Genomic DNA, 15,838 nt, shown 5'->3' with positions numbered 1-15,838 from the left:
CCCTAGCGGTGAAGGCTAGGGCGGCCACAGGGCTGAGGTCGGGGCTTGGATTCTGGTGTCTCTGTGTAAGTTGCTTGAATGGGGGGCGCCCTGGCCTGGATGCTGCTGCCGCTGCTGCTGCTGCCGGAATCAGACGGCCAGGAGCTGTCGTGTGCCGTCTCCTCCGCAGATGTGGACTGGAACACGGAGTTCAGGGACACGTGCCTCAACTTCAGCAGCCTTGGCCTGAGCCTGCCCAGAGCCAGTCTCTGTGGGCCCGTGAAGTGCTTCTCTTGGACCTGTCTGGGAACTGGCTGCGGGAGCTCCCAGTGACCTTTTCCGCCTCCCTGCGGAAGCTTCAGCTCCTGAACGTGCTACAAAACCCCCTGTCCCGTGTGGACCGGGTGCTGGCCGCCTGCTGTGACATGGACCTGCAGGCTGACTGCGGCTGCGCCCTGGCATCCTGGCACGAGGTCCAGAGAAACAAATGCTCTGGTCAGGCACCCCTGCTCTGCTGGGACACTGCCACCAGCTCCCAGTGCAACCTCTCTGCCTTCCTGGAGGTCAGCTGTGCCCCTGGCCTGGCCCCTGTGACCATCGCGGTGGCAGGGGCCTGCGGGTGGCTGCTTCTCTGGCTTGCCATCACTGGCCGTTTGCTGGCCTGGAGACTCTGGCGGCACCGCATGGCCAGAAGCCCAGACCTGGACAAGCCCTGGGCTGCTCAGGATGGGCCCAAGCCCAGTTCAGGCTTGCAGCCATGGTACAGCAGCCAGAACTCCCACAAGCCCCAGGTGGCCACCCCACCCCTCTCCTCCACTCCCAACTATGAAAACATGTTTGTGGGTCAGCCAAGAGCCGAGCACCAGTGGGACGGACAGGGGTAAGTAACCCATGAAGACACCTGCCGAAGTGATGAATAGCAAAGCTCCAGATGACCCAGGTTCAAATCCCAGCTCTGCTGGGTGCAGTGGCTCATGCCTGTAATCTCAGCACTTTGGGAGGTTAAGGTGAGCGGATCACGAGGTCAGGAGTTCAAGACCAGCTTGGCCAACATAGTGAAACCTCGTCTCTACTAAAAATATGAAAAAAAAAAATTAGCCAGGCATGGTGGCACATGCCTGCAGTCCCATCTACTTGGGAGGCTGAGGCAGGAGAATCACTTGAACTCTAGAGGCAGAGGTTGCACTGAGCCGAGATTGTTTCATTGCACTCCAGCCTGGGTGACAGGGTGAGACTCTTTCTCAATACAAAACAATCCCAGCTCTTGCAGGCTGTGGGATCTTAGGTGAGTAGCTTTACTTCTCTGAGCCTCGATCTCCTCACCTATAAAATGGGAGAAGATTGGCTCACACCCATAATCCCAGCATTTTGGGAGGCCAAGGCAGGCAGATCACTTGAAATCAGGAGTTTGAGACCAGCCTGGCCAACACAGTGAAACTCCGAGTTCATGCCATTGCACTCCAGCCTGGGTGACAGAGTGACTCCATCTCAAAAATAATGTAAGATAAAATGGGGGAGAATTACAACCCATTTCTTAGTGTGTTGGGGTAAGAATTAAGCGAGTTCCCATATACGGCACAAACTTTCCCTTCATGACCTGTAAACCCAGTTTCTGGCCGACAAGGATGGGGTGAGAGGAGGCAATTGCTTGGGCAGAGTTGGAGCTCTGTGGTGGCCATTAGCAGCATAAGCCCAGATCCCGTGTGACCCAGGGCTGTCTCCATCTCCATAGAATGGGGACAGCCCCCCATGTCCCCATGACACACATGAGATGCTAAAGGGATGCCCTACAAAGTCCCATCACCTCTAGATGACTTTTTTTTTTTTTTTGAGATAGTCTCACTCTGTCACTCAGGCTGGAGTGCAGTGGTACGATAACAGATCATTGCAGCCTCAAACTCCTGGCCTCAAGTGATCCTCCTGCCTCAGCATCCTGAGTAACTGGGACCACAGGCAGGTGCCACCATGCCTGGCTAATTTTTAAAATATTTTTAGCAGAGACAGGGTTTCACCATGTTAGCCAGGATGGTCTTGAGCTCCTGACCTCATGATCCACTTGCCTCAGCCTCCCAAAGTGCACAGGTGTGAGCCACCGTGTCCGGCCTAATTTTTGTATTTTTTGTAAAAATGGGGGTCTTGCTATATTTCTCAGGCTGGTCTCAAACTCTCAGCCTCAAGCAATCCTCATGTCTCAGCCTCCCAATGTGCTGGGATTTTGGGTGTGAGCCACCACAGCCAGCCTATAGATGATTTTGCTGGGCTTAGACGAATGAGTTGAACTGTTCTAGGTTGGGGGTGGGTGTGGTGACTCACGCATGTAATCCTAGCATTTTGGGAGGCCAAGGTGTGCAGATCACCTGTGGTCAGGAGTTCAAGACCAGCCTGACCAACATGGTGAAACCAAAAATACAAAATATTAGCCTGTCTCTCCCAAAAATACAAAAATTAGCCAGGTGTGGTGGTGGGCGCCTGTAATCTCAGCTACTTAGGAGGCTGAGGCAGGAAGAATCACTTGAACCCAGGAGATGGAGGTTGCAGTGAGCTGAGATCACACCACTGCACTCCAGCCTGGGCGACTCAGTGAGACTCTGTCTCAAAAAAAAAAAAAAAAAAAAAAAAAAGGCTTTTCTGTGTTGGAAAAGGGAGTGGAGGGAATTTCAAGGGGTGGGACCCCCGCTCAGAGGCAGAGACCCAGAGGTGGAAAAGAACAGAGAATTTGCTATGAATGGTTTTTGAGGGGGATGACTTGAAAAACAAGGCCACAAGGGAACGGGGAGGACCGAGCTAGAAGGGGCCATGATCGTGGGTCGGGGCTGTGTTTGGACAGCAGAGTTCATGCCAGGATGTGGGGAGGCTATCGGGAGACCACTGTTGGGAAAGGAGGGAATATGCAAAGCAGATGTAGACACGGCTCAAAAGCAGAAGTGGTCTGCAGCAGGGTATTGAAGACACAGCGCACAAAGGCATATTCTGCTCTGATGCTCACTGTGGCCTCCCTGCCCCGAGGTTACCAGATCAGCCTCCTTTATATACCTGGCCTCCAGAAGTACTGCGTTTAGAATTGAATGTGTCATTTCCACCCTACATTTTTTTTTTCCTAGAAGGGGTTTCGCCATATTGGTCATGCTGGTGTCAAACTTCTGACCTCAGGTGATCCACCCACCTCAGCCTCCCAAAGTGCTGGGATTATAGGTGCAAGCCACCGTGCCCGGCTGACATTTTCTTTTTGAGACAGAGTCTCGCTCTGTCTCAAATTCATACTAGAGTGTAAATGACTGATAGATGCTGCTTATCCAAAGTGGCTCTTTTGCCTTTTTTTTTTTTTTTTTGAGATGGAGTCTTGCTCTGTCACTGAGGCTGGAGTGCAGTGGCGCCATCTCGGCTCACCGAAACCTCCGCCTCCCAGGTTCAAGCAATTCTCCTGCCTCAGGTTCCCAAGTAGCTGGAATTACAGGCTTATGCCAACACATCCAGCTAATTTTGTATTTTTAGTAGAGGTGTGGTTTCTTCCATGCTGCTCGGGCCAACCTCAGGTGATTCACCGCCTTGGCCTCCCAAAGTGCTGGGATTGTAGGAGTGAACTACTGTGCCTGGCTTTTTTTTTTTTTTTTTGAGACTGAATTTTGCTCTGTCACCCAGGCTGGAGTGTAGTGGCACGATCTTGGGTCACTGCAACCTCCACCTCCTGGGTTCAAGCAATTCTCCTGCCTCAGCCTCCCGAGTAGCTGGGACTACAGGAACTTGCCACCACAGCCAGCTAATTTTTGTAATTTTAGTACAGATGGAGTTTTGCCACATTGGCCAGGCTGGTCTTAAACTCCTGACCTCAGGTGATCTGCCCACCTAGGCTTCCCAAAGTGCTGGGATTTGGGCATGAGCCATCACACCTGGCCCAGTGGCCCTTTTTACAAGAGGAGCTGGGGTGGAGTTAAAACATTCAGGAGGCAGCCGGGAGCGGTGGCTCACACCTGTAATCCCAGCACTTTGGGAGGCAGAGGAGGGCAGATTGTGAGGTCAGGAGTTCGAGACCAGCCTGGCCCACACACAGTGAAACCCCACCTCTACTAAAAATACAGAAGTTAGCTGGGCATGGTGGCGTGCACCTGTAATCCCAGCTACTCAGGGGGCTGAGGCAGGAGGTTTGCTTAAACCTGGGAAGCAGAGGTTGCAGTGAGCCAAGATTGCACCACTGCACTCCAGCCAGGGGACAGAGTGAGACTCCATCTCAAAAAAAAAAAAAAAAAAAAAAATGGAAAGAAAAAAAAAAGAATGTTCAGGAGGCAGGAAAATCCTTCTCTGGGGGTTTTGCTGACCTTAACAAATATTCCTAAGTGGCTCCCTGATCCTTGACTAATTTTATGGATGCAGAAACAGAGGCTTCAAGACTTACTTTTATATATGAGGGCCACACAGTCAGTTGCTTCGGTGGTGAAAACGTTTCCCATCTGAAGGAGCAGACAGTTTGCTGCAGCCACTTGTGACCATGTGACTGATGTCACCAGAGCTTCTGATTTTTCAAGAGGAAACAAAAATTTAGATTTTAATGTAATAATGAACAGCTACCTCCATTTTTGGATTTTTGAGATGGGGTCCTCTCTGTCACCCAGGCTGGAGTGCAGTGGCGTGATCACAGCTCACTGCAACCTCCACCTCCTGCGCTCACGTGATTCTCCCACCTCAGCCTCCCGAGTAGCTGGGACTCCAGGCGAATGCTACCACACCTGGATAATGCTTTTATTTTTTGTAGGGACGAGGGGAGTCTCCCCGTGTTGCCCAGACTGTTCTCAAACTCCTGGCCTCAAGTGGTCCTCCCACCTCGGCCTGCCAAAATGCTGGAATTATAGGCATGAGTCACTGTGCCTGGCCACCATCTCATTTTTAAAAAAGGAAAAAGGGTTCAGGTTCCCCTGATCACAGCGTTAATCCCCAGAACCTTCCCTAAATCACTCCCCTCCCCCAGCTTCCTCAGGGGTGGGGCTGGCTGGGAGTCAGAACATTACCCTGTGCCTCAGTTTCCCCTATGTAAATATTCGGGGTGGACTCAGCCACTCTGAAACATTTCTTTTTCCTTCTGAGACAGAGTCTTGCTCTGTTGCCCAGGCTGGAGTGCAGTGGCACAATCTCAGCTCACTGCAACCTCTACCTCTTGGGTTCAAGCAATTCTCCTGCCTCAGCCTCCTGAGTAGCTGCGACTACAGATGTGTGCCACCATGGCTGGCTAATTTTTGTATTTTTGGTAAAGATAGCATTTCAGAAGGGCTCTGGTGGCTCACGCCTGTAATCTCAGCACTTTGAGAGGCTGGGGCAGGTGGATCACAAGGTCAGAAGTTCAAGACCAGCCTGGCCAAGATGGTGAAACCCCATCTCTACTAAAAATACAAAACTTAGCTGGGCATAGTGGCACATGCCTGTAATCCCAGCTACTCAGGAGGCTAAGACAGGAGAATTTCTTGAACCTGGGAGTTGGAGGTTGCAGCGAGCCGAGATTGTGCCACTGTGCTCCAGCCTGGGTGACAGAGCAAGACTTTGTTAAAAAAAAAAAAAAAAAAAAAAGACAGTGTTATGCCAAGCTAGTCTCAAACTCCTGACCTCAGGTGATCCACCCACCTCAGCCTCCCAAAGTGCTGTATTACAGGTGTGAGCCACAGGACCTGGCCCACTTTGAACTTTCTCAAAGCTCATGTGCCTGCCCCCTGAGTCCTCCCCCTCCCCCACCTACCCTTGGTCTATCTGTCCGCACAGGGCTCATCTTTCAGAGGACAATGACTTTTACATGAACTATGAGGATGTCAACCTGGCCTCCCAGCCCGTCTACTGCAACCTGCAGTCACTGGGTGGGGCCCCAGTGGATGATGAGGAGTATGTGAGCCCTGGGTGCTGAGCCCAAGATGTCCCAACCTCCACCCGGGCCTGCTGTAGTCCTTTGCCTGGTGACTCAGGGCATTCCAACTCCTCTCTGGCCTCAGTTTCCCCATCTGAAGAATGGGGACATGAAAGGATTGTCTTTGAGGCCCGGGGGCTCTGCCACCCCCTCCCCATCCCCCACATCACTCCTCAGCCCCTCACCTTCTAGAGGGGGAGGAGGAGAGACCCCCAACAAGGAGACAGGAGAGTCACTGCAAGAACCTTGTCATCACCCTCCTGTGGCTGTGTCGGCCGTGCTCAACAAATGCTTTGAGGCTGGTGAGGCTGGTGAGGCTGGTGGCTCAGGGTAAGTGGGTTCCTCAAGGTGAGGATTTGTGAGCGCCAAGACCAAGTCTCCATCCAAGACTCCCAAATGGCTCCCCACCCCATCCCTCTTTTTTTTTTTTCCTGAGACAGAGTCTCACTGTGTCACCCAGCCTGGAGTGTGGTGGCGCAATCTCTCACTGCAACCTCTGCCTCCCGGGTTCAAGTGATTTTCCTGCCTCGGCCTCCCCAAGTAGCTGGGATTACAGTGCCCACCACTATACCTGGCTAATTTTTGTATTTTTAGTAGAGACGGGGTTTCACCATGTTGGCCAGCTGGTCTTGAACTCCTGACCTCAGGTGATCCACCTGCCTCAGTCTCCCAAAATGCTGAGATTACAGGTGTGAGCCACCGTGCCCAGCTTCTTTCTCTCTTTTTTTCTTCTTCCTTTTCCTTCTTTCTTTCTTTCTTTTCCTTTTCCTACCTTTCTTCCCTTTCTTTCTTTCCTTCCTTCTTTTTCTTGCTTTTCTTTCTTCAGCGTGAACCACCATGTCCCGATTCTTCCCTTCCTTTCCTTCCTCCCTCCCTTCCTTCTTCCCTTCCTTTTCTTTCTTCTGTCTTTTTCTCTTTTTTTTTTCTTGAGACAAAGTTTTGCTCTTGTCCCTCAGGCTGGAGTGCAGTCGTGCAATCTCAGCTGACTGTAACCTCTGCCTGCCAGGTTCAAGCACTTCTTCTGCCTCAGTATCCCGAGTAGCTAGGATTACAGGTGCCTGCCACCACACACAGCTAATTTTTGTATTTTTAGTAGAGATGGAGTTTGGCCATGTCAGCCAGGATGGTCTCGAACTCCTGACCTCAAGGGATCCACCCACCTTGGCCTCCCAAACTGCTGGGATTACAGGCGTGAGCCACCTCGCCTGGCCCCATTACATATATATATATAATTTTTTATTTTGAGAAAGTTCTTCAAGGCCCTGGTACAATGCTACCTCCTCTGAGAAGCTGTCCCTGGTTTCTTCTCAGGCAGAATGAATGACTCCCAGACATCATTAACTTCCATCTTACAACTTATGAATCAGATCTTGCTCCTTCCCTGCTTCCACATCCTCCATGACTGGAGCTCAGGGTTTAGAGCAGGGTGGGCTGGTGTGAGGTCCAGCCACCAGATGGTAGAGGGACAGGGGGTACCCCAGAAGCGCCCTTCCCACTGGGGCACCCAGACCTTATTCTAATGCTCAGGTTTCCTGGCCCCAGGTGCCAGTCCCTGTGCCTGCAACCAGCTTTCTGGCTGTGGAGAGGAAGGATTGCTGTGTCCAGCAGATAGTGAGTGTGTGTGGGTGTCTGCATATGACAGGCATGGGTGGGCAAGAAACTTAAGGACTCACTGGGGGTCACATAGCAAGGCCCCAGTGAAGTCACAGGGTCTCCAGGCCTCTCCCCACCCCAGCACGTACCCACTGCCATTCGAGCTCAGCCAAGCCTTCAGCCCTGTCCTAGGGGATTTTTCTTTTAAATCAGTTTATTTATTTAGATGGAGTTTTGCGCTGTCGCCCAGGCTGGAGTGCAGTGGTGCGATCTCAGCTCATTGGAAACTTTGCCTCCTGGGTTCAAGCAGTTCTTCTGCTTCAGCCTCCTTAGTAGCTGGGATTACAGGTGTGCGCCACCAGGCCTGGCTAATTTTTGTATTTGTCATAGAGACCGGGTCTCACTCTGTCATGTTGGCCAGGCTGGTCTCGAACTCCTGACCTCAAGTGATCGGCCTGCCTCGGCCTCCCAAAGTACTGGGATTACAGGCGTGAGCCACTGCACCCAGCCCCAAGATAAGAACTCTTTTTTTTTGAGACAGAGCCTCATTTTTGTTGCCCAAGCTGGAGTGTAGTGGCACCATCTCGGCTCACTGCAACCTCCACCTCCCAGGTTCAAGCAATTCTCCTGCCTCAGCCTCCTGAGTAGCTGGGATTATTGGCATTTGCCTGGCTAATTTTTGTACTTTGAGTGGAGACAGGGTTTTGCCATGTTGGCCAGGTTGGTCTTGAACTCCTGACCTCAGGTGATCTGCCTGCCTCAGCCTCCCAAAGTGCTGGGATTACAGGCATGAGTCACTGTGCCTGGCAACCATCTTTAAAAAGAAAGAAAATAGACATGGGGGCTGTCCTTGGGGTGGAGGTCTCTGAGAGCTCACCTGCGCTTTTGGATGAGGGTGGGGTCTGAGTCCTCCTTCTCTTACTTGTGCTCTGGAGGTCCTGGTGGCTTTTCTGCAACTCCTCGAACCTGGAGTCATCTGCGTTGGAGTGCTTGTCAGAGGGTCCTAGGAACCCTGGAAGGTTCTCACTGGGTAGAGGCAGGGCACACCCCAGGGTGCCTCCAACCACATCAGTAACATCAACAGCATCTGAGAGCAGTGCCAAGTCATGGTTTCTGGTGCTGGCATGGCTGTGCTGGTTGCTGTCTGAGCCACATGGACACCTGGGGTCTGGCATTACAGCCTCAATATTCTCACCCAGCTGTGCCCCCGCCCCCAACGCCAGACCCTGCATGCAGAGCATACACTCCAGTGGCCACAGTCAGGCCGGGTCTCAGGGATGCGTTCCTGCAAAGCTGGGGCACCTCTCTGACCCTCTCTATTCTTTCCCATGAAATAAGGACATGATTCCAGCCTGAGAGTCCTTTTATTGTTGTTGTTGAGACGGGGTCTCACTCAGTTGCCCAAGCTGTAGTGAAGGGGCACGATCACAGCTCACTGCAGCCTTGACCTCCTGGGCTCAAGCAATCCTCCCACGTCAGCCTCCTGGGTAGTTGGGATTATAGGAATGTGCCACCATGCTCTGCTATTTTTTTTTCCAACATATATTTGCTTAACTTTTTGTAGAGATAGGGTTTCACTGTGTTGACCAGGCTGGTCTTGAACTCCTTGGCTCAAGGTATCCTTTTGCCTCTGCCTCCAAAGTGCTGTTATTATAGGCGTGAGCTACCATGCCCAGCCAACCTGGTAGTCTTTTTGGCAAAAGATTTATTCCCATGTGACAAATTTTTCAGACACGAGCTTAAGTAGCACTGTCTTCCTCTGTACAATTCCCTCTCCCTCCACTCTGGTTGGGCTCAAAGGCTAAAGATGGTGAAAAACAAAGAAAGCAGAGGAGACAGTGCTAGACCGAGGTAGGAAGGGCAACTTTGACACATCATTCCTTTCCGCCATGCCTCAGTTTCCTGGAAAACAGGGACTGAGACTTTCACTGGAGAGGTAGTCAAATGAGGGATTTAGCGTACAGCTAGGCACATAGTTGGTGCTGGTTAAACTGGGTGTTACTGCAGTTACCAGTTCTCATCTGGGAAACTCCTACTCATTCTTCAAAACCCTACTCAAAAAGCCCCACATTCAAGAAGTCATCTCTGGCATTACTTTTCCAGGCTAAGCAGAGTACTCATAATCCTATCCTTCCCTCTGGCCCAGAGCTGAGCCCACTAGAAGTGTCTGTGCCCAGCTCTTTCTATGCCAGACTCAGAGCTCCCTTGGGGCAAGGATGAGTCTACTTTTGTCTAGGTCTAGAGAGGAGGTGGCAGAGAATTAGGGAGCTGGGGGTTTAAAGCAGGGAAGGTCAGTGTCATGTCCAGCCACCAGATGGTAAAAGGGCAGGCGGTGCCCCAGGAGCACCCTTCTCCCTGGGGCACCCAGACCTTCTTCTAATGCCCAGGATTTCTGGCCATGAAGAGGAAGGACTGTTGTGCCAGGCAGGTAGTGGGGGCTACAGGGAGTCTGCATGTGACAGGCATAGGCAGGTAAGAGGCACAGGAACTCACTGGGGCTGGGCACAGTGGCTTATGCCTGTAATGCCAGCATTTCGGGAGGCTGAGGCAGGCAGATCACCTGAGGTCAGGAGTTCAAGACCAGCCTAGCCAACATGGCAAAACCCAGTTCCTACTAAAAGTACAAATATTAGCTGGGCGTGGTGGTGCACACCTGTAGTCCCAGCTACTTAGGAGGTTGAGACAGGAGAATCACTTGAATCCAAGAGGCAGAGGTTGCAGTGAGCTAAGATTGCACCACTGCACTCCAGCCTGAGTGACAGAGCAAAACCCTGTCTCAAAAAGAAAAGAACTCACTGGGGGGTCACGCAGCAAGTCCCCCACAGGAGTAACTGGGTCTACCAGTCTCACCCTGACTCAACACACACCCACTGCTGTGTGACCCCAGCTAAGCCTCCAGCCCTCAGAGTCTCAGACTTAGCCTCTGTCCTAGGAGATTCTTACTGGGCTGAACTGGGGTCTAGAGGATCCCCACTTGTGTGATGCTCAGGGGCATCCTAGGTGCTCAGTAAATGCACCGGCTCAAAGCTGGGTGGAGTGCTCACACCTGTAATCCCAGCACTTTGGGAGGCTGAGGCAGGATGATTGCTTGAACCAAGGAGTTTGAGATCAGCCTGTGCAACATAGGAAGACCCTGTCTGTCCAAAAAATAATAATAATAAAACAAATAAATAAGCTGAGTGTGGTGGCTCACGCCTGCAATCCCAGCACTTTGGGAGACCGAGGGGGGTGGATCACCTGAGTTTGGGAGTTCGAGACCAGCCTGACCAACATGTAGAAACCCAGTCATTATTAAAAATACAAAATTAGCCAGGCATGGTGGTGCACTCCTGTAATCTCAGCTACTTGGGAGGCTGAGGCAGAAGAATTGCTTTAACCCCAAAGGGGAGGTTGTGGTGAGCCATTGCACTCCAGCCTGGGCTATAGGAGTGAAACTACACCTCTAAATAAATAAATAAATAAATGTACCTGCTTATTCCACTGTCACTTGTATCCTGTCTGTGGCAGAGAGGCTGGACAAAGCCTCAGCTTCCATTCAAATGAATGAGGAGTGGATGAGTGAGGCAACCAAGGCCCAGAAGGGCAAGCCTCATCAGCATCGTGGTCACCAGAGTCCCTTCAGAATGCCTGGATCCCCGAGGAACACAGAGGATGGGGGCCTGGGAGGAGTTTCTTCAAGGCCATCTCCCTGTCACCTTTCTAGCTCCTCTGGAAGGCTATCATGAGACTTTTTCACTGCCGTCCACTTGCAGCATTCCACATAGAATTAACTGGAAATTAACCGTTTCTGTTGTTGTTGTTGTTGTTGTTTTTGTTTTGACACAGAGTCTTGCTCTGTTGCCAGGCGCCAGGCTGTAGTGCAGTGGTGCAATCTCTGCTGACTGCAACCTCCATCTCCCAGGTTCAAGCAATTCTCCTGCCTCAGCCTCCCAAGTATCTGGGACTATAGGCATGTGCCACCATGCCTGGTTGATTTTGTATTTTTAGTAGAGACGAGGTTTCACCATGTTGGCCAGGATGGTCTCCGTCTCTTGACCTCATGATCCACTCACCTCTGCCTCCCAAAGTGCTGGGATTACAGGTGTGAGCCACTGAGCCCTGCCTAACTTTTTTTTTTTTTTTTTTTTAAGAGAGAGTGTCTTCTTCTGTGGCCCAGGCTGGAGTGCGGTAGTGCAATCACGGTTCACGATGGCCTTAAACTCCTGCGTTCAAGTGATCCTCCTGTCTCAGTCTTCCAAGTAGCTGAGACTACAGACATGTGCCACCACACCCAGCTATTTTTTTTTTATTGAGACAGAGTCTCATCTGTTGCCCATGCTGGAGTACAGTGACACAATTTTGGCTCACCACAACCTCTGCCTCCTGGGTTCAAGTGATTCTCCTGCCTCAGTCTCCCAGGTAGCTGGGATTACAGGTATGAGCCACTGAGCCTGGCCTATCTTTAAATTTCTGTTGAGAAATAACTCACATAAAAGAAAAAAGACTAATCTTAGGTGTTCAGCCCAATAAGTGGCTCATGCCTGTAACCCACAAATTTGTGAGGCTGAGGTGGGTGAGGTGGGCAGACCACTTAAGTTTTGCAGTTGGAGACAACACTGGGCAACATGGCCAAACCTCATCTCTACCAAAAATACACAAAAATAGCCAGGCATGGTGGTGTGCACCTGTGGTTTAAGCCACTGAAGAGACTGAGGTGGGAGGATCGTTTGAGCTCAGGATGTTGAGGCTGCAGCAAGCTGTGACCACGCCATGGCACTCCAGCTTAAGTAACAGAGCAAGATCTCATCTGTCTCTCTCTCTCTCTCTCTCTCTCTCACACACACACACACGCACACACACACACGAAAGAAGATAGAATGTTGAGCACAGTTGCTCAGGCCTATTACCCAGCAATTTGGGAGGCCAAGGTGAGCAGACAGATGACTTGAGTTCAGGATGGCAAAACACCACCTCTACCAAAAATACAAAAAATTAGCCACGTGTGGTGGTGTACACTTGTGGTTCAAGGTATTCAAGAAACAGGTGGAAGGATCACTTGAGCCCAGGAGGTTGAGGCTACAGCAAGTTGTGATCACATGCGTCACTCCAGCCTACATAAAGAGTGAAACCTAATCTAAAAAAAAAAGAAAGAAGGAAAAAGGGCTGTGCACAGAGGCACAGGTATGAACCTGTAACCCAGCACTTTGGGAAGTTGAAGTGGGCAGATGATTTGACTTCAGGAGTTTGAGACAAGACTGGGCAATGTGGCGAAACCCCATCTCTACCAAAAATAGAAAACCTTGGCCTAGCATGGTGGTGTGTACCTGTGGTCTCAGCTATTCAAGAGGTTAAGGTGGGAGAATCACTTGAGCCCAGGAGGTTGAGGCTGCAGCAAGCCCTTATCACACCACTACACTCCAGCCTGGGTAAAAGAATGAGATCTAATTTAAAAAGAAGAAGGAGAAGGAAAAGGGCTGGGCACAGTGGCTCACGCCCATACACAGCACTTGGGAGACAAATGTGGGCATATCACTTAAGTTCAGAAGTTTGAGACCAGACTGTGCACAGAGACTCAAACTTCTGAATAAACAGAACAACAAGACCTAATCACAAAAACCACCATCTCTATTAAAACCCCATCTCTATTATAGATACAAAACAACATGTCTATTAAAAATACAAAAACTTAGCCAGGCATGTTGGTGTGCACCTGTGGTCACAGCTATTCAACAGGCTGCAGTGGGAGGATCACTTAAGCCCAGGAGATTGAGGCTACAGCAAGCCGTGACCATGCCACTGCAGTCCACCCTGGACAGCAGAGTGACACCTAATCTCACAAGAAAAGAAGAAAAAAGAAAAGGGCTGAGCACAGTGTCTCACACCTGAAGTCTAGCATTTTGGGAGGCTGAGGTAGGCAGATCAACTGAGTTCAGGAGTTTGACACCAGACTGGGCAGCATGGGAAAACCCCGTCGCTACCATAAATACAAAAAATTAGCCAGATGTGGTGGTGTGCACCTGTAGTCTCAGCTATTCGAGAGGCTGAGGTGGGAGGATCACTTGAGCTAAGGCAGTTGAGGCTGCAGCTAGCCGTGATCATGCCACTGCACAACAGCCTGAGTTACAGAGCAAGACCTAATTTCAAAATAATTTAAAAAAGAAAGAAAAGAAAAGAAAAAAAGGCTGTGCATAATGACTCATGTCTGTAACCCAGCACTTTGGGAAGCTGAGATGGACAGATCACTTGAGTTCAGGAGTTTAAGACCAAACTGGACGACATGGCAAAACCTCATCACTACCAAAAATTAACCAGGCATGGTGGTGTGCACCTGTGGTCTCAGCTATTGGAGAAGCTGATATGTAAGGATCACTTGAGCCCAGGAGGTTGAGCTTTTAGCAAGCCACGATTATGCCACTGCACTCCAGCCTGTGCAAAAGAGTGAGGCCTTATCAGAAAGAAAGAAAAGAAAGAAAGAAAGAAAGAAAGAAAGAAAGAAGAAAGACAGAAAAAAAGAAAGAGAAAAAAGAAAGAAAGAAGAAAAAGGAGGAGAAAGAAGGCAAGAAAGAAAGAAGTCAAGAAAGGAAGGAAGGAAGGAAAGAAAGAAAGAAAGAAAAGAGAGAAAGAAAGAAGAAAGAAAGAAAAAGAAAAGAAAGAAAGAAAAAGAAAGAAAAAAGAAAGAAAGAAAGAGGTGGATGGAAGGTAGGAAGGAAGGAAGGAAAGAAAGAAAAGAAAGGAAGAAAGAGAAGGAAGGAGATAGAAATGACTGGACGACTGGGCACAGTGGCTGATGCCTGTAACTCAGCACTTTGGGAAGCCGAGATAAGGAGATTGCTTGAGTTCAGGAGTTCGGGACCAGTCTGGGTAACAAGGCAAAACCTATCTCTACTAAAAATACAAACAATTACCCGGGTAAGGTGATGTGCGTCTGTTGTCAGAGCTATTCAAGAGGCTGGTGTGGGAGGTTCTCTTGATTCCTGGAGGTTGAAGCTGCAGCAAGCTAAAATCACGCCACTGCACTCCATCCTGGGTAACAGAGTGAGACGTCATACCCCACCAAAAAAAAAAAAACGGAAAAAGAAAAACAGGCTTGGCACAGTGGCTCATGTCTGTAAACCAGCACTTTGGGAAGCTGAGGAGGGCAGATCACTTGAATACAAGAGATGGAGACTAGATTAGGCATAATAGCAAAACCTCATCTCTACCAAAAATCCAAAAAACTAGCCAGGCATTGTTAGTCCCAGCTATTCAAGAGGCTGTGGTGGAAGGATCACTTGAGCCCAGGAGGTCGAGGCTGCAACAAGCTGTGATCAAGTCACTGCATTCCAGCCTGGGTAACAAAGTGAGAATGAAAAAAAAAATCAAGAGAAAAGGCTGGGCACAGTGGCTCAAGCCTGTAAAATGGCATTTTAAAAGGCCTAAGTAGGCAGATCACTTGAGTTCAAAAGTTTGAGACCAGAGTGGGAAAAATGGCAAAACTTCATCTCTACCTAAAATACAAACAATTAGCCAGGCATGTTGGTGTGCACCTGTGGTCCCAGCTATTCAAGAGGCTGAGGTGGGAGGATTGCTTGAGCACAAAAGGTTGAGGCTGTAGCAAGCCGTGACCATGCCACTGCACTCCAGCCTGGGTAACAGAGCAAGACCTAATCTCAAAATAAAAACAGAAAAAAGGAAACAATAGGGCTGGGCACAGCAGCTCACTCCGGTGGCACAGCAATTTGGAATGGCTTCTCGATGGCCAGGCTTCAGTACTGAGGCTCTGGCCCTGGAGTCTGTGTGGCTAGTGTCAGGTCAGGGGAGAGGCAGGGAGAGTCAGGGCGCTCCTTCCCCTACCCGCCCTCGCTGCAGCGGGGCCCGATGCGTGGTTTGCAGCTGCACATCTGACACTGGCGGGTGATGGCAAGCTTCCCTTGCATGGCATCAGGGTCGCCGAGTGCACAGCCCACCTTACCTGAGGGTCCACTCCTCTTGGACATCCCTTGGGATCCTGGGCCCTGGCACTGAGCACTCTGAATCCACAGAATGAGACTGAGTGGCTGCTGGCCAGGCCGATGGCCTGTCTTTGTCTCCTGTGCGTCTGGACCTAGGATCCATGCTGCTGGGGGATCGGGCATGGTCTGGGGTGTCCAGTCACTTGCTGCCCGTGAGCCACATCTGGGCTGCAGCTGCAGCTCCGGTGCCAGCAGTGGCTGGCGGGCCTGGTACCTGACGTCCTCAGGGTCAAGTGCATCCCCACCCATCTGAGACTAACAAGAATGTTGACCAATGCAATCGAAGTTACAGGCCTGGATGGCAACTACAGAATCACATGCCACACTGTGATGGAGGTGCTGTGGGAGCACAGGGACATGGGTCAGCTGGAGGAAGCAGAGTAGGAAGTGGCTGCAATGTCCTTTTGTGTCCTAC

The 15,838-nt window shown here is 50.5% G+C and overlaps 1 pseudogene; it reads left to right on the top strand.

Moving 5' to 3' along the window:
• LOC116545488 lies at positions 1–5,860 on the top strand (annotated as a pseudogene).
• The last annotated feature ends 9,978 nt before the right edge of the window (positions 5,861–15,838 follow it).

Source organism: Sapajus apella, unplaced genomic scaffold (genome assembly GCF_009761245.1).
Source record: "Sapajus apella isolate SASKATOON/1434 unplaced genomic scaffold, GSC_monkey_1.0 scaffold277, whole genome shotgun sequence".
NCBI classification, from domain to species: Eukaryota; Metazoa; Chordata; class Mammalia; order Primates; family Cebidae; genus Sapajus; species Sapajus apella.
This window is presented reverse-complemented; position numbering and strand designations above follow the sequence as displayed.